Raw genomic sequence first — 25,707 nt, forward strand, 5'->3', positions numbered from 1 at the left:
ACAATGACAATCCTATTGCTCCTAACAGCCTCCCCAATCTCTCTGCATATTTATTCCTCTAATTCCCATTGACTACTTGGGGGCCTACAGTACCACCCCAAAAACATCATGGTCCCCTTATTTCTTACTTCCACCAACAAAGCCTCACTGGATGAACCTTCAGTTATTTCATCTCTAACTATTGCTGTGATACTCACCCTAATCAAAAATGCAACTCCCCCTCCCCTTCTCCCACCTCCTCTGTCCCACCTCAAGCTACTGTTCCCTGATACATTGAACTGCCAGTCCTGTCCCTCCCTTACCCATGTTTCTATAATGGCTATAATGTCCCAGTCCCACAGATTCCTATCCATGCCCTGAGTTCAGTGGTCTTATCTGTCAGCCCTCTTGCATTCAAATTGATGCAATTTAATCCAACAGGCACCCCTCATTCCCGGTTGTTTCCAGCCTGACTGGTTTCTTCAACCTCCTATTTCTGATTACTGTATCTCCTTCCAGCCTCCCACTTGTCTCCCACACCCCTTGCCAATCTAGTTTAAACCCTCCCTTGCAGCACAAGCAAACCTGGCTGCCGAGATATTGGTCCCTCTCCAGGTCAGATACAATCTGTCTCTCTTGAGCAGGTCACCTCTGGCCCAGATAAGACTCCAATAATCTAAAAATCTGACTCCATGCCCGCTGCACCAATTCTTTAGCCATGCATTCATCTACCATATTCTCCTGTTCTTACCCTCACGAGCACATGACACTGGAAGTAATCTGGAGATCATCACCGAGATCCTGGTTTCTCTTTTTTTTCCGAGCTCTCTATAATCACTCTGCAGGACTTCATCCCTATTTCTACCTATATCATTTGTACTAATGTGCACAATGACTTCTGGCTGCTCACCCTTCCCCATGAACGTTCTGCAGCCACTCTGAGTTGTTCTGATCTATCAATCATTCAGTATCTCGGATGATCCTGATAGCATCCAGCTCCAGCTCCCTCACATGGTCTCCCAGTAACAGGGGTTTGGTGCATTTCCCACAGGTATAGTTAACTCTGCTTTCTCTCCACAGATGCTGCCAGATCTGTTGGACTTTTCTAGCAATTTACCTGTTAAAGTACTGGGTGACATTTTGGTCACCTTATCTTAGAAAGTATGTCTTTACCATAGAGACAATGCAACCAAATATCACCTGTATTGTTTCCAGGCTGGTAGGACATCCTGGGCAAACTGAGCCTCTATTCTATAAAGCTTCAAGGGAGGAGAGATGACTTTGTTGAAACCTACAAAATAAAGTACTTTACAGAGTAGAGGTAGGTAAAATATTTCCTCTGGTTCAGGAATCTAGAGCCAGGGGGTATAATTTAAAGGGGGAGGGGGGGGTGAACACAAGAAGCATGGTGTCACTTGAGTCTGAAATGAGGAGAAATGTTTCTCAGAGGATTGTGAATCCTTGGAATTTTCTATCAAAGAGAACTGTGGAAAGTTAGGCTTTAAGTATTTTAAGGAACAGATCGATAGGTTTCTGATGACCAGTGGCATACTGGGTTATGACTGAAAGTACATAAAAAGTTACTCAAGTGTTTGATCAACCATGATCGTACTGAATAGCTTAATGGCCTACTCCTGGTTCTGGAGTGCTGAAGGTGAATCTGGGTACCCAGACTGAACTGATATTGCAAGACAGACACTGTGATGCACTATCCTTCTCCAGCCATAGACGTTTACAGCACAGAATAAAGCCATTCAGTTCATCATGCCCAGCTCTTTACAAAGGCAATTTGAAACATATACATTAAATTGCATGACATCATGCACACTTTCCAGCTCAGCATTGTGAATCACAACTGAAATGAGCAATAAGCGGATGGTGAAATAAGACAGTAACAGGTTCAAGGCTGGTGATGATGCTGTTCTTTTCATATCACGCATGGCATCAAACTGGGTGCAAAGTGCTCAGAGCTTGGGGCAAACATTCAAATTGGGACAAATTCAAATTCTCGCAAGGATTCATGCAGGAAGCACACATTGATCAAATTGAACAGTGAAGAAGGGAACATGATCAAACGATCAGAGCGCATCTAGGAAAATTAACAAACAGTGAAATTCACAACTAATCTTGGAGGAACTGTTGGACGAAGTTCACAGCACAGAATCAAATAAATTGATTGTTGTTTTAAGTCTGTTCAAGAGAAAGGCTGTATTAGTGAGTACAGTGGGTTCTTTCTTGATTATATGTTTTTGGAGATAAGTCTCTTGATTAAACTTAAAATATAAGCCATAGCTATAAATTTAACCTGGGGCAGTGTTTGTAGAGGAATAAGACAGTGTTATTTTCTGGGTCTGTGGATTATGAAGGAGCAAAAACGACCTTTACGTGAAATGTACTTCTTGTCAGATGTGGGAGTTTAAAGAGAGTTTAAAGGTTACTGCGGATTATATCTGCCATAAATGCTGTTGGATGCGAATCTTATCATTTCGAGTGGATCGGTTGGAGAGACAGATAGAAGCGATGAGGAATTGGCAACAACAGTATGTAATGGATGGCAGTTATAAGAAGGGGTGAAAGTCTCAGATACAGTCACATAGATGGGTTAACTCCAGGAAGTGTAAGAGAGGTAGGCAGCTGGTGCAGGAGTCTTTTGTGGATATACCCATTTCAAACAGATATGCTGTTTTGGAAAATGTAGGGGGTGATGATGGATTCTCAGGGGAACGTAGTACGAACAGCCAAGTTTCTGGTATTGAGACTGGCTCTAATGCAACGAGGGGTACGTTGGCTTCCAAGAGATCAATTATGTTAGGGGATTCTGTCGTCAGAGGAACAGACAGACGTTTCTGTGGCCAGCAGAGAAAAAGCAGAATGATGTGTTGTTTCCCTGGTGCCAGGATCAAGGATGTCATAGAGAAGGTGCAAAATGTTCTCACGGGAGAGAAGGGCCAGCAAGAGGTCATTGTCCACATTGAAACCAACAACTTAGGAAGGGAAAAGGTTGAGATTCTGAAGGGAGATTACAGAGAGTTAGGCAGAAATTTAAAAAGGAGGTCCTCAAGGGTAGGATTACTCCCAGTGCTACGAGCGAGTGAGGGCAGGGATAGGAGGATAGAGCAGATGAATGCATGGCTGAGGAGCAGGTGTATGGGAGAAGGATTCACATTTTTGGATCATTGGAATCTCTTTTGGGGTAGAAGTCACCTGTACAAGAAGGACAGATTGCACCTAAATTGGAAGGGGACTAATATACTGGCAGGGAAATGTACTAGAACTGCATGGGAGGATTTAAACTAGTAAGGTGGGGGGGCGGGGGGGGATGTGGAACCCAGGGAGATAGTGAAGGAGATCTTAGATGGGTACAGCTGAGAACAGAAGTGACAGTCAAGACAGGCAGGGACAAGGTAGGACGAATAAATTAAACTGCATTTATTTCAATGCAAGAAGCCTAACAGGGAAGGCAGATGAACTCAGGGCATGGTTAGGAACATGGGACTGGGATATCATAGCAATGACAGAAACATGGTTCAGGAATGGGCAGGACTGGCAGCTTAATGTTCCAGGATACAAATGCTACAGGAAGGATAGAAAGGGAGGCAAGAGAGGAGGGGGAGTGGCATTTTTAATAAGGGATAGCATTACAGCTGTGTTGAGGGAGGATATTCCCAAAAATACATCCAGAGAAGTTATTTGGGTAGAACTGAGAAATAAGAAAAGGATGATCACCTTATTGGAATTGTATTATAGACTCCCCCAAATAGTCAGAGGGAAATTGAGAAACAAACTTGTAAGGAGATCTCAGCTATCTGTAAGAATAATAGGGTAGTTATGGTAGGGGATTTTAACTTTCCAAACATCGACTGGGACTGCCATAGTGTTAAAGGTTTAGATGGAGAGGAATTTCTTAAGTGCATACAAGACAATTTTCTGATTCAGTATGTGGATGTACCTACTAGAGAAGGTGCAAAATTTGACCTACGCTTGGGAAATAAGGCAGGGCAGGTGACTGAGGTGTCAGTGGGGGAGCACTTTGGGGCCAGCAACCATAATTCTATTTGTTTTAAAATAGTGATGGAAAAGGATAGACCAGATCTAAAAGTTGAAGTTCTAAATTGGAGAAAGGCCAATTTTGATGGTATTAGGCAAGAACTTTCAAAAGCTTATTGGAGGCAGATGTTCACAGGTAAAGGGACGGCTGGAAAATGGGGAGCCTTCAGAAATGAGATAACAAGAATCCAGAGAAAGTATATTCCTGTCAGGGTGAAAGGGAAGGCTGGTAGGTATAGGGAATGCTGGATGACTAAAGAAATTGAGGTGGAAATGTGTTGCTGGAAAAGCGCAGCAGGTCAGGCAGCATCTAGGGAACAGGAGAATCGACGTTTCGGGCATTAGCCCTTCTTCAGGAATGAAGTGCCTTCCTTAAAGAAATTGAGGGTTTGGTTAAGAAAAAGAAGGAAGCATATGTCAGATATAGACAGGGTAGATCGATTGAATCCTTAGAAGAGTATAAAGAAGTAGGAGTATACTTAAGATGGAAATCAGGAGGACAAAACGGGGACATGAGATAGCTTTGGCAAATAGAATTAAGGAGAATCCAAAGTGTATTTACAAATATGTTAAGGACAAAAGGGTAACTAGGGAAAGAATAGGGCCCCTCAAAGATCAGCAAGGTGGCCTTTGTGTAGAGCCACAGAAAATGGGGGAGATACTAAATGAATATTTGGCATCAGTATTTACTGTAGAAAAGGATATGGAAGATATAGACTGAAGGGAAATAGATGGTGACATCTTGCAAAATGTCCAGATTACAGAGGAGGAAGTGCTGGATGTCTTGAAACGACTAAAGGTGGATAAATCCCCAGGACCTGATCAGGTGTACCCTCGAACTCTGTGGGAAGCTAGAGAAGTGATTGCTGGGCCTCTTGCTGAGATATTTGTATCATCGATAGTCACAGGTGAGGTGCCAGAAGACTGGAGGTTGGCAAACGTGGTGCCACTGTTTAAAAAGGGCGGTAAAGACAAGCCAGGGAACTGTAGACCAGTGAGCCTGACCTCAGTGGTGGGCAAGTTGTTGGAGGGAATCCTGAGGACAGGATGTACATGTATTTGGAAAGGCAAGGACTCATTAGAGATAGTCAACATGGCTTTGTGCATGGGAAATCATGTCTCACAAACTTGATTGAGTTTTTTGAAGAAGTAACAAAGAAGATTGACGAGGGCAGATCAGTAGATGTGATCTATATGGACTTCAATAAGGCGTTCGACAAGGTTACCCATGGGCGACTGATTAGCAAGGTTAGATCTCATGGAGTACAGAGAGATCTAGCCATTTGGATACAGAACTGGCTCAAAGGTAGAAGACGGTGGCGGAGGGTTGTTTTCAGACTAGAGGCCTGTGACCAGTGGGCCCTCTACCTTTTGTCATTTACATAAATGATTTGGATACGAGCATAAGAGGTACAGTTAGTAAGTTTGCAGATGACACCAAAATTGGGAGTGTAGTGGACAGCGAAGAGAGTTACCTCAGGTTACAACAGGATCTGGACCAGATGGGTCAATGGGCTGAGAAGTGGCAGATGGAGTTTAATTCGGATAAATGCGAGGTGCTGCATTTTGGGAAAGCAAGGTCCTAGGGAGTGTTGCTGAACAAAGAGACCTTGGAGTGCAGGTTCATAGCTCCTTGAAAGTGGAGTCACAGGTAGATAGGATAGTGAAGAAGGCATTTGGTATGCTTTCCTTTATTGGTCAGAGTACAAGAGTACTGGGAGGTCATGGTGCGGCTGTACAGGACATTGGTTAGGCTACTGTTGGAATATTGCATGCAATTCTGGTCTCCTTCCTATCAGAAAGATGTCGTGAAACTTGAAATGGTTCAGAAAAGATTTACAAGGATGTTGTCAGGGTTGGAGGATTTGAGCTACAGGGAGAGGCTGAACAGGCTGGGGCTGTTTTTCCTGGAGATTCGGAGGCTGAGGGGTGACCTTATAGAGATTTACAAAATTATGAGGAACATGGATAGGATAAATAGACAAAATCTTTTCCCTGGGGTCGGGGAGTCCAGAACTAGAGGGCATAGGTTTACGGTGAGGGGGGAAAGATATAAAAGAGACCTAAGGGGCAACATTTTCACGCAGAGGGTGGTACGTGTATGGAATGAGCTGCCAGAGGATGTGGTTTAGGCTGGTACAATTGCAACATTTAAGAGGCATTTGGATGGGTATATGAATAGGAAGGGTTTGGAGGGATATGGGCCGGGTGCTGGTAGGTGGGACTAGACTGGGTTGGGATATCTGGTCGGCATGGACATGTTGGACCGAATGGTCTGTTTCCATGCTGTACATCTCTATGACCAGTGTTGAGGGGACAATTATGGTCGTGCAGCTGTGATTGGAGGATGGGAAGTTCCGAACTTCTGATTTGCCTCTCTCACGTGTGCAGTTCAATGGTCAAGATTCATTTTGATAATCAACAGCAACTTTCTTCTCCGCTTGAACTCCATGAACAGGTTTTTTTTGCAGAGCTTCTACTTCCAGCAGCCAGCCTCCTGACTCCACTACATACAAAAAGCAATCCAAGAAATCTGATCAGAAATTTGGTGAGACTTTCCATGCGACAGGTTCACAAGTGTCTTGTTAAATTCAAATAAAGCCAAAAAAAGTGTTGCACAAGCCACCAAGTGCTGTCCAATAAAAACACTTAATCAAATAAACTTAGTGACTCTTGGAGAACTTTCAAGAGGAATACATCAGGAACCCATGATCATACTTCTGACATTTGAAAAATGACACTTACAGCCACCAGTTTAAGACGGCCTTAATGATCTCCAAGAATGTCAAAAAACATCTTTTGAGAAGTTATAAATTTCACACAAAGAAGCCTCATACTATTGCAGGAATTTAATTTTAACCATGTCAACTGCAACAAATTAATTTGTTAGAAGATGGAGGCAAATAAACATACACCTGCCAATCAAGAGTTAAGTAAAACTGCCTTGTTTTTGTCTGTCTTTTGGGTCACATTACTTTTTAAATATTAAAGACGAGTCATATCGGAAAATAGTTTAGGAAGCACTGCTGGAGCTCAAAATCTAGAGCTTCAACACATTGGTACTATCTTCCTCTTGCTTCTAATCTCAATGTAACTTACACATCACCAATGGTTCCTCCTCCCAAAACATGGTCACTTCTAGTGTGGCTATGTGATCTCAAATATGCCTTAAATATTATTTCAAGCTCAAGTGGACTAGTCACTCCTTAAGCAGTCTTTTTATGGTTAGAGGATGCCTGTACTGTTCAATATTTAATTTTATGGCATTACCAAGGGATATATATTACCAAAAGATGGCCTATACCTTCCCGAAATACTAAAATAATATTGGACCTGCACATTTATTTATTATCTGCACCTTTCTTCAAAGGCAGCGCTAGCATTTTAGTTAGACTCAAGGAGATAGGAATCATTAACGGTTTTAATTTTACATAAAGCAAATGAACAGAGGAACAGATTTAATCAATATTCACTACACTTGCTTTCAAATACCATCGCATGAATGAGAGAAATGATAAATCAAGGAGCCCTGCACTGCAAATTAAATTCACTTGCTTTAATTGCATTATAGAACTGAAACAGAGCACATCATTAACTACATAAATTTGACACTTCCTTTTGTCCTTTCTCTGAGCAAACCATCCAAATCACTGAAATCCCAATGTGACAGAATCTAACCTTGATAGTGCAAGGTTTGTAGCTCAGGTTGAGGTTGAGGGTGTAGGTTTGCTCGCTGAGTTGTAGGTTTGATAACCAGGCGTTTCATTACCTGGCTAGGTAACATCATCAGTGGCGACCTCCAAGTGAAGCGAAGCTGTTGTCTCCTGCTTTCTATTTATATGTTTGTCCTAAGTGGGGTTCCTGGGCTTTGTGGTGATGTCATTTCCTGTTCATTTTCTGAGGGGTTGATAGATGGTATCTCGATCTGTGTTTTTGTTTATGGCGTTGTGGTTAAAGTGCCAGGCCTCTAGGAATTCTCTGGCATTTCTTTGCTTAGCCTGTCCCAGGATAGATGTGTTGTCCCAGTCGAAATGGTGGGTTTTTTTCCTCGGGCTACGAGGGAGAGAGGGTCGTGTCTTTTTGTGGCTAGCTGGTGTTCATGTATCCTGGTGACTAACTTTCTTCCTGTTTGTCCTATGTGGCAGTTCTTGCATGGAATTTTGTAGACGATGTTGGTTTTGTCCATGGGTTGTCCTGGGTCTTTTAAGTTTGTTAGTTTTTGTTTGAGAGTGTTGGTGGGTTTGTGTGCTACTAGGATTCCGAGGGGTCTTAGTAGTCTGGCTGTCATTTCTAAAACTTCTTTGATGTATGGTAAGGTGGTTAGGGTTTCTGGCTGTGGTTGGTCTGCTTGATAGTCATTACCTTTACTCAAATCCCAATACAAACAGCCTGAGTTTACTACTAATCAGAAAATTGACTGGCTACATAAAAGGTCAGAAGCTGGGAATTCTTCAGCAACTAACTTACCTCCTGTCTCTTCAGTTTCTGCCTGTCACCCAAAAAGCACAAGTCGTGTGAGATAGAATACTCTCTCCACTTGTATGAATGAATATGGATCAAACAGAACTCACTACTATCCAGAGTAAGGAACCCATTTGAGCGGCATCCAATCCACCAGCTTCCACATTCACTTTTTTCACCATTGTTGCTACGATGGTGGTAGTAGCAGCGTACATTATCTGCACAGCATTCATCAAGGCTCTTAAACAGCATTTTTTAAACCCACCAAAAAGACAACGGCAGCATGGGAACATTATCATCTGCAAACATCCCTCCAAATCTCATGCCAGACTGATTTGGAATCAGATCGCCATTTCTTTACTGTCATTAGATCTGAATTCTGAAGCTCCCTCCCCAGCAGCATTCTGTGTATCCTTACGCCATGTGAACTGCAGATATTCAAAAGAGCCACTCAGTACCGGTTTCAAAGTTCATTAAATAAGGGCAATAAATGTTAGCTATACCAGTGATGACCACATCCCATAAAATTTAAAAAACCTCTTTAGATTCTCCCCCTCCAACCTCTTCAATAAAATGAGATACCTTAGTTGAAATTTTCTTGTGCTTAGTGGAAAGTACGTATTGCTGGTTGAACTAAAATATAAAAGCCAATCCAATGACAAATAACTTCTGTCCATTCACCACTGTAAACATACCTTCAATATCTGAAATATACACAAAATACTGCAGATGCTGTAAACCTGAAATAAAAACAGTGCTAGGGCAAATCAGTCTAGTCAGTCTCAAATCAAAACGCTGGAAAAACTCAGGTCTGGCAGCATCAGTGAAGAGAAAGCAGAGTTAACATTGAGTCCAGTTCTTCTTCAGAACTGATTGGTATATATGTTAGAGAAGGGATGGGGGAAGAGAAAGGAGAAAATCATAGGTGGAGATGGACCCAGGAGAACAAGAAAAAGACTAAGGAATGGGTAAATGTCTGCCTGGGGGAATGCTGTGGTTAATGGGAACTATTAGTGGCAGGTTTGTGGTAGCAGCCCATGTGATGACAAGGCCCAGTGAGAGAGAGTTGGGCTAAGAACATGGGAGGTGGTGGTCAGAACCTAAAATGATTGAACTCAATATTAAGCTCCAAAGGTTACAGGGTTCCAAGTGAGAAATGAAGTGTTGCTCTTCCAGCTTTCACTGAGCTTCACTGGAGCACTCTAGCAAGCCCGAGACAGAGTTATTGGCCAGGGAACACAGTGGTGTTTTGAAATAGCAGGCAACCAGAAGCTCAGGACATACAAGGTGTCTCTGAAACATCCACTTTCTTCCAGAACCAAGGATTCTCCATCGTGACCCTCAGCCATGTCCAACCAATGTCTCACACTTTGGCCCTCACCTCCTTTCTTCCCTCCCACAACAGCAGAGACCTCCCTGCCCTCATCTATCATCCCATCAGAACCGCATATAAGGAAAATTAGCTGTCATGTCCAGACACATATTCCTACCTCTTTCACAGGGACTGTTCCCTCCAGGACACCTTGTTCCTTCACTTCTAACATTGTCCCAAACTGCCATGGGGCCTTCCCATGCAACTACAGAAGGTGTAACACCTGTGCATTTACTTCCTCCCTGCTCAGTATTCAATGCCCAGACACATCTTCCACATGAAGCAGCAATTTACCTGGCCTCATTGATCTAGTCTATTGTGTTCACTGCTCACAAGATGGTCTCCTCTACATTGGCAACATTCTTTCCACAAAAATGACCCTCAGCTTCCAGTTGCCTGTCATTTCAACACACCATCTTGCTCCCTGACCAACAACTTTGACTTGGGCTTGCTACAGTGCTCCAGCGAAGTTCAATGCAAACTGGTAGAATAATACCTCATTTTCCATTTGGGTACCCTACAATCTTAGAGTCACAGAGATGCACAGCACAGAAACAGACCCTTTGGCACAACTCATCCATGCTGATCAGATATCCCAAATTAATCTAGTCCCATTTGCCAGCATTTGGCCCCATATCAGAGTCCTTCCTATTCATAAATCCGTCCAGTTGTTTTTCAAATGCTGAGATTGTATCAGCCTCCACCACCGCCTCTGGCAGTTCATTCCATACACATACCACCTGCCTCTTAGGTCCCTTTTAAATCTTTTCCCCCTCACCTTAAACCTCTGCCTTCTAATTTTAGACCCCCCTACTCTGGGAAAAGACTTGGACTATTCAGCCTATCCATGTCCTTCACGATTTTATAAACTTCAATAAGGAGTGCACCCAGCCTCCAACACTCCAGGGAAAATACCCTCAGCCTATTCAGCCTCTCTCTATACCTCAACCCTCCAACCCCAGTAATGTCACTGTAAATCTTTTCTGAATCCTTTTAAGTTTAATAACATTTTTTTCCAACAGCAGGGAGACCAGAATTGAACACAGCATTCCAAAAGTGCCCTCTCTCTCGCCCCCAACACTGACCCTCCCCCGCCCCAAACCACATGCACCCCGCCCCCAATCCCATCTAACACTGCCCCCCAACCCAGTACACACACACACACACACACGCGCGCGCTTTCACTGCAACTTTTTGACAGGTTCCGCCTTTGCCCTGCACAGAATAATGTTGCAGAGATTATGTGGGGAAGGAGGGGGTGTAGAACTCCAGGGAAAGTGTGGGGCGAGAGAGGGGGCAGTCAGTCAGTCATTTAGAGACGGTGCCTGTTTAATCACAGTAAACAAAAGACACGATCACTGTTGGAAACACGTCTTTGATATAATGTTTCTATCGGGACCTCAAGATCTCTTTCGGATAATTGGTATTCGGATAATCAAGGTTCCTCTACTGAATAATCAATTATCAGAATTGAAATAGTGCCCACCCATCCCGTTTGGATAATCGAGGTTCCTCTGTACACCAACCTTTTCCTAGCTACAAGGAGTTCTGAAGAAGGATCACCTGACCCAAAACAATAACTCTGCTTTTTTTTAGATTAGATTACTTTACAGTGTGGAAACAGGCCCTTCGGCCCAACAAGTGCACACCGACCCGCCGAAGCGTAACCCACCCATACCCCTACATTTACCCCTTACCTAACACTACGGGCAATTTAGCATGGCCAATTCACCTGACCTGCACATCTTTGGACTGTGGGAGGAAACCGAAGCTCCCGGAGGAAACCCACGCAGACACGGGGAGAACTCCACACAGTCAGTCGCCTGAGGCGGGAATTGAACCCGGGTCTCTGGCGCTGCGAGGCAGCAGTGCTAACCACTGTGCCACCGTGCCGCCCACGGTGCTGTCCATAGGTGCTGCCAGACTTGCTGAGGTTTTCCAGCAATTTCTGATTTTGTTACCGAAATCAAACAGACTTGACGGAGTTTCTTTGGAATTTGTTTTTATTTCAGAATTACAGCACCTGCAGCATTTGTTAATATTGAAGCAGTCTCCATACTACTAAACACCCAAATTACTCCCTGACCTCCAATTCCACAGCTCCAACCAAAAACATTTCACTCTCTGAGGTCTACAGAATGCCTACAGTGTGGAAACAGGTCGTTCGGCCCAATAAGTACATACCTACTCTCCAAACAGCATCCTACCCAACCCCCACCCTAACCTTATAATCCTGCATTTCCCAAGGCCAATCCACCTAGCCTGCACATCCTTGACCATTACAGGCAATTTTGCATGGTCAATCCACCTAGCTTGCACATCTTTGGACTGTGGGAGGAAACCAGAGCACAGAGGAAACCGACACAGACAAGGGGAGAATGTGCATACTCCACACAGACAGACACCAGAGGCTGGAATTGAATTCAGGTCCCTGGCACTGAGAGGCAACAGTACTAATCATTAAGCCACTATGCTGCCCATATCCAGGACCTTTTTCCTGGCAAATCCAAATTTATTTTGTTCAACTCTCAATGAAAACTGTAATCCTTGACCTCAAATTTCAGAAACGAGTGAATGAATCAGATTGAGGGCAGAGCAAAAGACAAATTGCTAATGGTGATAAAGGACGGACAGAAATATAACACGTGTAAAAGATAGGTGTGAAAGGAGGAAATGGGCCTATGCTGCACACCGAGAGCAAAATCAATACCACATAACCAAAATAGTTGGGGGTGATCTAAAAGAAATCAAAAGTAGAGATCATACTCCAAATTTGTGGAATTCAATAGAGCTCTAGAGGATGTAAACTATCTAATTAAAAATTGAAGTATTGTTCCTCTAACTTGCATTGAGACAAAGGCAGACATTTTAGCATGGCAGCAAGGTGCTTTAGTGAAATGGTAAGTAACTGAAAGGTCAGGATCATTCTCATGGACAATAAGTTGTGGATCCAACAAGAGATCAGGCTATTTAGGATTTAGTGATGTGTAATGAGGCAGACTTATTAAATGGTGTCAAAATAAAAGATCACTGAGGGAACAGTGATCATAACATGATTAAATTAGCATTCGGTTTGAGAATGATAAACTTGGGTTGGAAACAACTGTGCTAAACTTAAATAAGTATAATTGCAAAGGAAGAAGAGCCGAGTTAGCTGGAGTGGATTTAGAAAAGAGTGCGGCTGCAAACGCAGTGGAGGAACAATGACATATATTCAAAAATATAGTCCATGGCTCACAACAAAGTGACCCCATAAGAAAAGATTCTAGTTAGTGGATAAGCCAACAATAGTTAACTAGGGAAGTTAACGATAATATCAAACTGAAAGAAACACACAATGTGACTTTAAGTAATGGCATGCCAGAGAATCTGGGAAGTTACAAAAAGAAATGGTGACCAAAAAACCAAGAGGGGAGAAGATAAACTTTGATAAACTTGCAATCAGTATCAAGACGGATAGAAAGAGCTTCCGTATATAAGAAGAGGTTCCTTAGAAGAGGGGTTGGGAAAATAACAATGGAGAACCAGGAAATGGCACAGGAATTGAATAAATACTTTCTATTAGTTTTCACAGAGGATCACACTCATAAGCATTCCAAAAATAGTAAAAAAATCCAGGGACAAAAGAAGGAAATGAAATAAATATAATAACTGAGAGAAAGTAGTACTATGGAAACTAAAGAGGCTAATGACGGATACATCTCGGGACCTGATAGGATGTATCTTAGGATATTAAAATAAGTAACTATGGAGATAGTGGATATATAGTACTGGTAGTAATTTTCCAAAAATCCTTAAATTCTGGAAAGTCCCAGGGGATTAGAAAACTGCCAATATAGCACCTTTATTTAGAAAGGGAAGGACACAAAGCACAGGTAACTGTAAGCCAGTTAGCTTAACATCTGCTTTGGGAAAATGTTAAGAGTCTATTATAAAAGATGCAATAGCACAGAATTAGAAATGCATAATATGATCAAGCAGAATATGCAGGGCTTAACAATTGGAATTGTTTGAGTAGGTAACAAGCAGGATAGGTAAAGTAGAAGCAATAAATGTAACATATTTTCAGAAGGCATTTGATAAGATATACCGTATACTTTGTTGCTTAATAAGAGAAAAATACAGTGTTGGAGATGATTGATTTAGCATATATAGACGGTTGGCTAACTAATTTAAAGAGAGATAAAGACAGGATAAGGTGAGTATTTTCATGATGTCAAACATGACTTGCCAGAGAGTTCACACAATGTATATAAATGACTTGAATAACAGACATAAATGTACAATAGCCAGGTTTGGGGATAGTACAAAAACAGGTGGGATCCCAGTGCTGAAGATGACACAAACTGCAGAGGGATTTGGACAGGTTAAGCAAGAGGATAAATAAGCTTGGCAGATGAATATAATCTGGGGAAAAAGCGAGGCTATGCATTGTGGCAGGAAAAATACAGGGGCAGAATATCATTTAAATTGGACAAAGACTGTAGAAAGCTATAGAGAGATTTGGGAGTCCTTGCTAACAAATCACAGAAATCTAGAGTTCAAGTTCAGCAGGTAATAGGGAAGGCAAATGGGATGCTAAACTTTATTTCAAAGGGAATGGAATATAAAAATAGCGAGGTCTTGCTCAAACTATATAAAGCATTATTCAGAGTACACCTGGAATACATTGCATAGTTCTGGCACCCATATCCAAGGAAACATACAGTGACACTGGACGCAGTTCAGACAAGGTTCATTGGCTGATCCCAGATAAGGTGAGTGTGTCTTTTAGGTTAAACCTGTATCCTTTGGAATTTAGAAGAATGAGAGGTGGCATTATAGAAACATACAAGGTTCTTAGGGCTTTGACAGGTGTGGAAAGTTTTATTCCCCTACTTAGAGTCTAGGACCAGAGGACATTATTTTGAAATAAGGGATCGTGCATTTAAGATAGAGGTGAGGAGAAATTTCTTCTTTGCGGTACTGAATCAGTGGAATTCCTTATCACACAAAGCTGTAAAGGCTGGGTAATTACCTTGAATTATATTCAAGGTTTAGATAGATTGATTTCTAATCAGTAAGCAAAAAGGCAGCAAAGTGGAATCGACGATTATCATATTCGCTATGACCTCACTGAATGGCACAGCAAATGCATTGGGCTGAATGTCCTAATTCTGCCCCATGTCTTATGATTTTATGATAATAGTGAGCACTTTATTGTCTGTCCACTCTCACAGGAAAGTGCAAATGAAAGTTCATTAGTCAGTGCCTACAGCTGAGTACGTTTTGGTCTTGGATAGGGTAAGTGTTAGGAGTAAACTCAGCAGGCTAATTGATCAAGGGAGAATGTTTTACTGAGTACATTCAATGAAAATGTAAATAGCGTTTTTGGATGAAAATATAGATGGCCTGATTAAGTTCACTAATGAGACAAAAATCGGTGGACGTATGGATAGTGGGAAAGCTTGTCAAAGGATGTAGCAGGATGTAGATCAGTTGGAAAGTTGGGCGGAGATATGACAGGTGGAATTTAATCAAGACAAGTGTGAGGTGATACTTTTCAGGAGGTTAATGCAAGAGGAAGGTATGCAAAAAATGACAGGCTCCTCAGGAGCATTAATATACAGAGGGATCTTGGAGCCCAAGTCTAAAGCTCTCTGAAATTGGCAGCACAAGTGGATAACATAGTAAAGAGGGCATACAGCACTCTTGTCTTCATCATAGAGCCATACAGACATACAGCATTGGAATGGAAACATAATGGAATCACACCATTCGGTCCAAGCCATCCATGCCAACCAGATATAAGCAGTGCTACAGGGGGATTTGGGGGGGGGGGGGGGGGGGGGGGGGGGGGGGTGGCAGGGGACGGTGTTGGACAGTTGGGGAGCCGTGTTGGATGGTTGGGGCGGGGTGATGTTGGACGGTTAGGGGGCAGTGTTGGATGGGTTGGGGGGCAGGGGTCGGTGTTAGATGGGGTTCAGGGGCAGGGAGCTGTATTGGACGGGGCTGGCGGTGTTGGATGGGATTGGGGGCAATGTTGGGGGGTGGCAGGCGATGTTGGACGGGGTTCGGGGAATAGCAGCATCTCACACGCTTTGTGCTGGGGCGGGGGGGGGGGTGAGGTGTTGGACGGGGCTCGGAGGGGGGGGGGGTGTTGGACAGGGTTGGGGGTACGGGGGATGGCGGGGGTCACGCGCTGTATGCTGGGGCGGGGGGGGGGGGGGGGGTGAGGTGTTGGACGGGATTCGGGGGATGGCCGGGGCTCACACGCTTTGTGCTAGGGCACGGAGGTGGTGTTGGACAGGTTTGGTGGGGAGGTCGGGGGCTCACGCACAGTGTGCTGCTGCAGTCTCCTGAACGGGGAGCAGACTTTTAAGACTCCAAGCCCCAGAGGAAAGGCATTTAATCGATCAACCGAATAATCAATTATCCGAACGAAATACTGCCCACCCTTCTTGTTCGGATAGTCGAGGTTCCCCTGTATAAGGTCTTCCCTCAGCCTCCGACGCTCCAGGGAAAACAGCCTCTCCCTATAGCTCAAATTCTCCAACCTGGCAACATCCTTATAAATATTTTCTGAAACCTTTCAAGTTTCACAACATCCTTCCAGTAGGAGGGAGACCAGAACTGAACACAATATTCCAATAGTGGCCTAATCAATGTCCTGTCCTGCCATAAGATGAACTCCCAACTCCTATACTTTTGTTTTACTTTTTTACTAGGAAATTCTTTAATGTTTAAAAATGAAATATGTATTGGTGGAAAGTGAAACAAGGAACGTGTGACTGCCATGGTCTGTGCCCACATGGATTGCACTGACAAGTTGTCAGTGCTCATGATGGATAAGTCCAAGAAGCCACATTGTTTTGCAATGTCAAGACACACTGCCTACGGTATAGTAAAACTGCTGGGATGATCTCTAACATTTATGATGTATGGATCGGGAAATTGGACAAAATGTCTGAATGGAGGAAAAGGAAAATTATCATTGCAACACACAATAGCACTGATCACCTTGACATTGATAGCCTTATGAATTTCAACCTGATTTCCAGGACTCCCAACAAGCTTGAGACAATGAGTCAGGGGGTGATTGGAGGCCAAAAAACTAACTACTGATGGCAGCTGATCTCTCGGGTTATGAGAGAATCAACGAATAGCAGGACGCAATGCAATCACTTAGTTTGGGCACTGAATATAAATGTTGACAAGTCATGCTGTAGCTGTATAAAACATTTGGAACATTGTGTACAGGTCTGGTTGCCACATTATAGGAAAGTTATGGAGAGTTTGGAGAGGGTGCAAAAGAGGCTCACCAGGATGTTGTCTGCATGGGAGTGTATTAACTGTAAGGAGAGGTTGGACAAACTTGAATTGTTTTCACAAGAGTTTAGAAGGCTGAAGTACATAAAATTATGAAGGGCATGGATTGGGGCCTGGGTTTAAGATGGGAGGGAGAAACTTAAAAGGGATGTGCTAGACAAGTTTTCTTTAAACACAGGGTGATAGACTCTTGGAACGCACTGCCAAAGGAGGTGGTAGAGGCAGACATGAAAGCAATGTTTTAACAGCCATTTGGATAGACATGGACATGGGAATAAAGGGATATGCACCATATGCAAGCACATGGTACAGTATTTGTCGAGAATGGCATTGTGGTCAGCACGGACATGATGGGCCGAAAGGTCTGTTCCTGTGTAATGTTATTCCATGTTCTATATTGTTATAGATTAAAAATTTTAAAAACTAGAAGCTAATTGTGCACACTTCCTGAGTCTTGTGATTTCAGTAGTTGCAATTCAAATGAAGTATCTCACATTAAACAAGAAACAAGATTGCTGCTATAATAAAAACAGAGACTGACAGACCTGCGTTTATCAACATATCTGCCCAGGCCACAATTTGCTGAGACTGAAATTTCAACAAACAACTCAAATATTTATCCAAATATTGGATTTCCTCTGCTACCCTCAAACTAAGCAGCAAGTGAACCACAGGCACAAACTGGACAACAGCCGTAACAGGATAGTTCAAAAACCACAGAAAAATGCAGCCACAGACCAGCTCTTATGCTCAAGTTGTTTCAAAATCATTCAAATATTGATTTTTTTTAAGAACCGCGCAACTTAATCAGATAAATGGTAAACTCGCTTGCATTACAAACGGTTCGTAGGAAAAAGCCCAATCAATGTTTGTGTGGGATTTAAGTCTCTAAACTAAGCCTCACTGAGTCACACTATACCTACTCCAAGCTATCAGCTTCTTTCCTCCCCATGTCATTTTCCATGAATATTTGAACAGCCCGAGTAAAATTCAACGCTTTTGCAATTTTTATTTAATGGGATGTGGGTTTTACTGACTATATCAGCATTTATTGCTTTTCTGAGAAGGTGGTGAGCCACCTACAAGAATTGCTGTGCTCCATGTGTTGCACGGCCATCCACAACACTGTTAGGAAGGTTTTTTTGCAGGATTTTCACCTGGTGATGAAACGACAGAGAGATATTTCTTAGTCAAAACGTGAGACACCCCTCGAGGGGAACTTAGAGGTTGTGATGTTGCCGTGTGCCCATTGCTTTTTTCATCTAGGTGAGCGATCACAGATTTCAGACATGCTGTCAAATGGCAGAGCAGTTTTCACACTAATTTTAACAAAGCTACCTGCTGATCACCGCTGAGTATCTCTTGCTGGAAAAGGTCCATGAGCAAACACTAGGTAAAAGTAAGTTGAGGCTACTCCTCAACAACCTAACTTATGCCTTGTAAATGGAGGACAGAAATAGTCAGGAAGCAAGGTACTTGCTACAGGGTTCCTCGGCGTTGAAATGTCCTCATAACCACATTATTTACATGACTACTACAGTTCAGTTTCTGGTCAAAGAAAAACTCCCAGGATATTGATGTGAGGGTGTCAGTAATTGTAAGGCCATTGAATATCAAGGTCAATGGCTAGAATCTCATTTGGGAGACAGCCATTGCTTGACACTGTTGATGACACCTCCTGCACTTTGATAATTGAGTAGACTGAATGGTAATTGGCCAAATTGGATTTGTCCTGCTTTTGGCTTACAGGACATGCTTGGGCAATTTTCGACATTGCTGGAAAGATGGAAATATTGTGGACGCCCCTAAAAAGCACTGGATTAGCTTTTTAGGGGCGTGGTAAGTTCTACAGCAAATTCTGTATTACCGGCATGTTGTCAGGTTTGCCAAACCCAGTGCCTCCAGCCATTTATTGATATAACATGGAGTAATTTGTTTAATTGTTCACCATTCACAATTGGATGGGGTAAACGTTTAGATCAAAACTGCTGTTTGTGGGATGGCTCAACTTGTCTTATCATTGTCAACTCTGAAAGGTCACTGGACTCAAAACATTAACTCTGATTCCTCTCCACAGATCCTGCTAGACCTGCTGAGATTTTCTTGCAATTCCTGTTTTTATTTCAGATTTCCAGCATTCACTGTTCTTTTGTTTTTTTTAAGTCACTTGCTGTTTATGCTGTCTAGTATGCAAGTAATTCTGTTTTGTAGTACCACCAGGGTGACACTCCATTTTTAGGTTTTTCAAATGCTGTCCTGCAATCTTCAATGAACAAAAATTGATCCCCTGGCTTCATTGGCATGGCAGAGGCCAGGCTGCAAAGTTGCAGACTGCTGGAGTACAATTCTGCTAACAATAGCACCAACACCTCTTGATTTCCCAATCTTGAGTAGCTAGATCTGTTTATAGTCTATATCTCTATGACCTGACTAAATAACACAGTTATGGTGCCAATGCTTCACTGTAGAGAATGCTGAATGGGAAGTCGGAACATTTTCTCCACAAGGACTCTGGATGGTCACTCTTAGCTATTCGGTGATGGGTAGATGCATCTGTGATAGACAGATTTGATAAGGATGAGGTTAAGTCTGTTTTTCTCTCTTGCAGATTCCCTCACCATCTGTCACAGAACCAGTTCAGCAAGGTAAGTAGTGGTGGTGCCAACCTGCTTTGGTAGTGGACATTGAAGGCCTCCCACTCAGAATACAATCTTCATGTCTCCTCCAGGTGGTGTTCATCATGAGGAGAATTTACCATCAGCAGATTGGGGGGGTGATTTTCTTGATGGTTATTTCACAGTTCATGACACCAGACTCTGTGTTACAGACTTATAAATCACTTCCCACTATTCATGAATCACCATTTTTCTTTATTCTTTTATAGAATGAGTGTATCTCTGATAGATTCAGCACTGGTTGCCTATCCCTCATTGTCCTTCAATTGAATAACTCAGCCATTTCAGAGGGCAGATAAGGGTCCAAGTCATTTGTAGACTGGACCAATGTAAGAACAGTAAATTCCCTTCCCTAAAAGACAGGTGTAAACCAAATGAGTTTATACAACATCCAATGAAAGTGACAGTGGCCATGAAACCAAGACAAGTTCTCAATTCTAGATATATTGATTGAAGTCATATCTCAAGAGCATATCCTGGGCATTTGAATCACTAATCCATTAACATCAAGACTATGCTCCATCTTCAAGTATTTAGATCGACAGACCTGCATGTATGTCACGCTTTTCACAACAATCAACTGTCTTGAAGAACTTCCCAGCCAATGCATTACATTTGAAGTGGAGTCACTGCAATATACAATGGCAGGTAAAATACTCTCAGCAAACTCCCACAAACAGCAATTTGATCATCACCATATAAATCTGTCTTTATAGAGCTGATTGAGGGCTTAAGTGTACACTGGGGAATCCCTGTTCTTCTACAAAATAATACAATATTTTTGATATCCACCCTAAGAAGCTGATGGGGACTCCAAAAGTCAGCCTCCTCCAATAGTGTAACCCTCCCTCAGTAATGCTAATATACTGGAGTAGTAGCCTCAATTTTTGTGCTCAGACACCGAGAGTAGAATTTTAATTCAGAATCTCGAATTCAGATGCAAAATACCTACAGACTGAACAGCCTGTACGGAAAGAGTAATGCAATAAAAACTCATGTAACATACCTACAAATGCCCAACTTGCTGCTCAAGAGCTCATGTCCATGTCAGTCTGTTTCAAATCCTGCTCTTAAATCTACAAGAATTCCAATTCCTTATTAAATAGCCAGTTTGACTTGTCAAATGCCAGGTTTAACAGTACAGCTCCAAATTTACTGCATCTGTTCAGGCAAATTTAAAACAGACCTCACACATTCCTTACTTTAGACCAAAATGACCTTTGAAATTCCAGAAACAGATTTCAATGCCTGGGGAGGCAATGGCCTAATGGTATTATCACTAGACTATTCATCTAGAAACTCAGCTAACAATCTGGGGACCCAAGTTAGAATCCTTCTATGGCAAAAGGTGGAATTTTAACGCAATATATTAAATAAAATCTTGAATTAAGAATCTATTGACAACCAACCATGAAAGCACCATTGATTGTTAGAAAACCCATCTAGCTCACTAATGTCCTTCAGGGAAGTCTAAGAGGATTGTTATTTTTTATTTAATTATTTGTGGGTATATGAACATCGCTGGCTGGCCAGCATTTATGGCCCATCCCTAGTTACCCTTGAGAAGGTGGTGGTGAGCTGCCGCCTTTAATCACTGCAGTCCACCTGCTGCAAGTTGACCCTAAAAGGCCTTGGGGAGGATATTCAAGGATTCTGACCAGCAACAGTGAGGGACAGGCAATAAATTTCCAAGTCAGGATAGTGACCTGCTGCCCTTGCCCCTCTAGATGGAAGTGGTCGTAGGTTTGGAAGGTGCTGTCTGAGGATCTTTGGTGAATTTCTGCAGTGTATTTTATAGATAGTACTCAATGTTACTACTGAGCACCAGTGATGGAGGGAGTGGATGTTTGCGGATGTAGTGCCAATCCGGGATGGTGCTTTGTCCGGGATGGTGTCAAGCTTCCTGAGTGTTGTTTAAGCAGCACACACTCAAGTGTGAAGTATTTCTTCACACTCCTGACTTGTGCCTTCTCTTGTGGATGCTGTACAGACTGGGGAGTCAGGTGATGAATTACTCACCTCAGTATTCCTATAGGTAAGCCTATAGCATGTGGACTGTACCTGTTCAAGAAAACAACTCACCACCACTTTCTCAAGGTCAATTAGGGACAGACAATAAAAGCTAGCTAGCTAGCCAGCAATGATTATGTCCCACAACTGAATTAAAAAAACATATTAGCCTCATACGTGTTATTTTACAAATAACAAATTCATCAAACTTCAAAAGCACAAGATAAATGGTCAGCAGGTTATTTTAAAAACGAAATACCCATTTGGGAAAACTGGTATTAATTCAGCCTACATTTCCATTTTAATTGTCACTTTCTCTCCTCCTCTCCTGAAGGTACTAGTTCCCTGGAAGCCAACAGTACTTGGCCATTCTTCCAACATCAACCTAGACAATGAGCGCTGGTTTGCTAATGTATCAGTGAAGGTACTGTAGCTGAACCCATTCCAACTTATCAACCAATTCTCACACACATGATTTACCCAGCTGGAAACCTGGTGGGTGGTCAATCCTAGCCAAGATCAGTAAAGTGCATAAACCAGATCTTACAATTTCATCTTTTTTATTATTTAACCTATTTTGCAAATCAACCCATTAAGAGATGTTATTACACACCTCAGCAGTAGATCGGACTTGAACCCGGGCTTCCCAGTCCAGGGAGACTGCCACTGCGTCACAAGATTTATAATTTCTAAACCATGTAGCTTTGTGCAGCACAGTAACTTTGTAAAAGATGTTTATCTGACAAGGATGTGAAGGGTTAAAAAATTAAGTTAGCTAAATGGAGTTAAGTGAAGTGGTTAGCACTGCTGCCTCACAGCGCCAATTAGCCAGGTTCGATTTAACCAAGTAGCCTCAAGCAACTGTGTGGGGTTTGCACATTCTCCCCATGTCGGAGTGTCCTTCCTCCAGGTGCTCCAGTTCCTCCCACATTCCAAAGATGTGCAAGTTAGGTAAATTGGTCATGTGAAATTGTCCATAGTGTTCAGGAATGTGTAGGTTAGGTGCATTAGTGAGGGGTAAATGTGGGATAATAGGGTAGGGGAATGGGTCTGGGCGGGTTACTTTTCAGAGGGTCAGCGTAGACATGTTCACCCAAAGGGCCGGTTTCCACATTGTAGGGATTATATGGAAAATCGTGAACAGTCAATGGAGCAATAAGCTCTCAGTTTCACCGTCAGTACTTCTGTTGCGGTACATAACTCAATAGAAGCAAACCCCCCCACCCCAGACCTTCTTTACGGAATATTCCAGTATTGATGATCCTCTTATTAAACACTGTCTTACTGGGCCAAGACCAGCTGTCAGACAAAGTGTCAATGGACTTGAAATGTGAACTGATTTTCTATCTAAAGATGTTGCAAGACCTGCTGAGCTTCTCCAACACTTTGTTTTCATTCCAGCATCATAAGATAAAGGATCAGAATTAAGCCATCACTGCCATCAGGTCTGCTCATCCATTCAATCATGGCCTGACGTGTTTCTGAGCACTCTCTGACCTTCTCGCTTTAAGCCTTGATCTCCTTGCTGATTCATATCTTTCACATTCTAAAATATACTCCATAACATGGAATCCACAGCCTTCTGCAGCAAATGGTCACTACCCTCTGGTTAAAGAAATTCCAAATGGTCACTACCCTCTGGTTAAAGAAATTCCTCATCTTGGTTCTAAAGGTTTGTCACTTTACCCTGATGCTGTGCCCCAGGTCTTAGCCGCTCCTACTGGTGGAAACATCTTCTCCACATCCACTCTAACCAGACCTCTCAGTAACCTGTAAGCTTCAGTCAGATGGCCCCTCATCCTTCTAAATTCCATTGAATACAGGCCCAGAGTTCTCAAACCCTCCTCATATGACAAGCCCTCAAAACATAGAACATTAAAGCGCAGTAGAAGCCCTTTGGCCCTCAGTGTTGTGCTGACCTGTGGAACGAACCTGAAACCCATTTAACCTACACAATTCCATTTTCATCCAGATGTTTATCCAATGACCATTTAAATGCACTTAAAGTTGGTGAGTCTACTACAGCGGCAGGCAGTGCTTTCCACGTCCCCAATCTCCGAGTAAAGAAACTACCTCTGATATCTGTCCTATATCTATCACCCCTCAATTTAAAGCTATGTCCCCTTGAGGTGGCCATCACCATCTGAGGAAAAAGCCTTTCACTGTCCACCCTATTTAACCCTCTGATTTTCTGATGTGTCTCATTTAAGTCACCTCCTCTCTAACAAAAACAGCCTCAAGTCCCTCAGCCGTTCCTTATAAGACCTTCCCCTCCATACCAGGCAACATTCTACTAAGTCACCTCTGAACCCTTTCCAAAGCTTCCACATCCTTTTTATCATGCGGTGACCAGAACTGTACACAATACTCCAAGTGTTGCCACAGAGAGTTTTGTAAAACTGCAACATGACCTCGTGGCTCTGAAACTCAAACCGTCTACCAACAAAAGATAACACACCATACACCCAACATCCTTCTGCACTGTCCACCGACCTTAGGTGTTATCCACAAATTTACTAACCCATCTTTCTACGCTCTCATCCAGATCACTTATGGTGGCCCCAAAAAGATCCTTGCAGTACCCCACTAATAACTGAACTCCAGGATGAACATTTCCCATTAACCACCACCCTCTGCCTTCTTTCAGCGAGCCAATTTCTGATCCAAACAGCTAAATCACCCTCAATCCCATACCTCCATATTTTGTGGAGAATCTGATCGAACACCTTACTGAAATCCATATACACTACAGCAACCACTTTACCCTCATCCACCAGTTTGGCCACCTCCTCAAAGAACTCAATAAGATTTTTGAGGCACGACCTACCCTTCACAAAACCATGTTGACTATCCCTATCAAAATGATTATAAATCCTATCACTGATAGCCCTTTCCAACACTCTACCCGCAACCGAAGTAAGGCTCACTGGTCTATAATTACCATGGTTGTCTCTACTCCCCTGGTCTAACAAGGGGACAACATTTGCATTCCTCCAGCCTTCTGGCACTATTCCTGTAGACAATGACGACATAAAGATCAAGGCCAAAGGCTCTGCAATTTCCTCCCTGGCTTCCCAGAGAATCCTAGGATAAATCCCATCCAACCCAGGGGTCCTGTCTATTTTCACACTTTCCAAAATTGCTAACACCTCCTCCTTGTCAACCTCAATCCCATCTAGTCTAGTAGCCTGTATCTCAGTATTCTCCTCGACAACTTTGTCTTTTCCTAGTGTGAATATTGACAAAAAATATTCATTTAGTACTCCCCCAATCTCCTCAGGCTCCATGCACAACTTCCCACTACTATCCCTGATTGGCCATAATCTTACTCTGTCATTCTTTTATTCCTGATATGCCTATAGAAAGCTTTAGAGTTTTCCTTGATTCTACCTGCCAATGACTCATGTCCCCTCCTGGCTCCTCTTAGTTCTCTCTTTTAGGTCTTTCCTGGATAACTTGTAATACTCAAACGCCCTAACTGAGCCTTCACATCTCATCCTAACATAAGCCTTCTTCCTCTGGACAAGAGATTCAACTTCTTTAGTAAACCACGGCTCCCTCGCTCGATCACTTCCTCCCTGCTTGACAGATACATACTTATCAAGGACACGCAGTAGCTGTTCCTTGGTTAAGCTCCACATTTCAGATGCTCTCATGCAGTATCCTTCCCCACCCTCTTGCCTAATCGCGTCATAATTGCTTTTCCCCAGTTATAACTCTTGCCCTGTGATATATACCTGTCCCTTTCCATCGCTCAAGCAAACGTAGTGTGTACAGGGTATAAGCAGACAGAGAAAGAGTTAAGTTCTGAGTTTTGTGAAACAAGAGGTTCAGCTGAGCATGACTCAGATCAGA

The 25,707-nt window shown here is 42.8% G+C and overlaps 1 protein-coding gene across 15 annotated transcripts in view; it reads right to left on the bottom strand.

Annotated features, from left to right (window-relative positions):
- The window catches only part of LOC122540755 (rho GTPase-activating protein 32), a 591,094-nt gene that overhangs the window by 555,070 nt on the left and 10,317 nt on the right, over nt 1–25,707 (bottom strand). Inside the window, exon 1 of one of the 15 annotated variants that reach the window (XM_087976504.1) lies at nt 20,390–20,408. The exons of the other annotated variants lie outside the window; for them this stretch is intronic. The gene's annotated coding sequence lies outside the window, so the exon portion shown is untranslated. Of the gene's footprint in view, nt 1–20,389; nt 20,409–25,707 lie in introns of those variants that run through there. 15 annotated transcript variants of the gene reach the window in all.

The sequence above is a fragment of the Chiloscyllium plagiosum genome, unplaced genomic scaffold (assembly GCF_037043375.1).
Source record: "Chiloscyllium plagiosum isolate Xiang-an unplaced genomic scaffold, Cpla_swu_hap1 HiC_scaffold_29, whole genome shotgun sequence".
Taxonomy (NCBI): Eukaryota; Metazoa; Chordata; class Chondrichthyes; order Orectolobiformes; family Hemiscylliidae; genus Chiloscyllium; species Chiloscyllium plagiosum.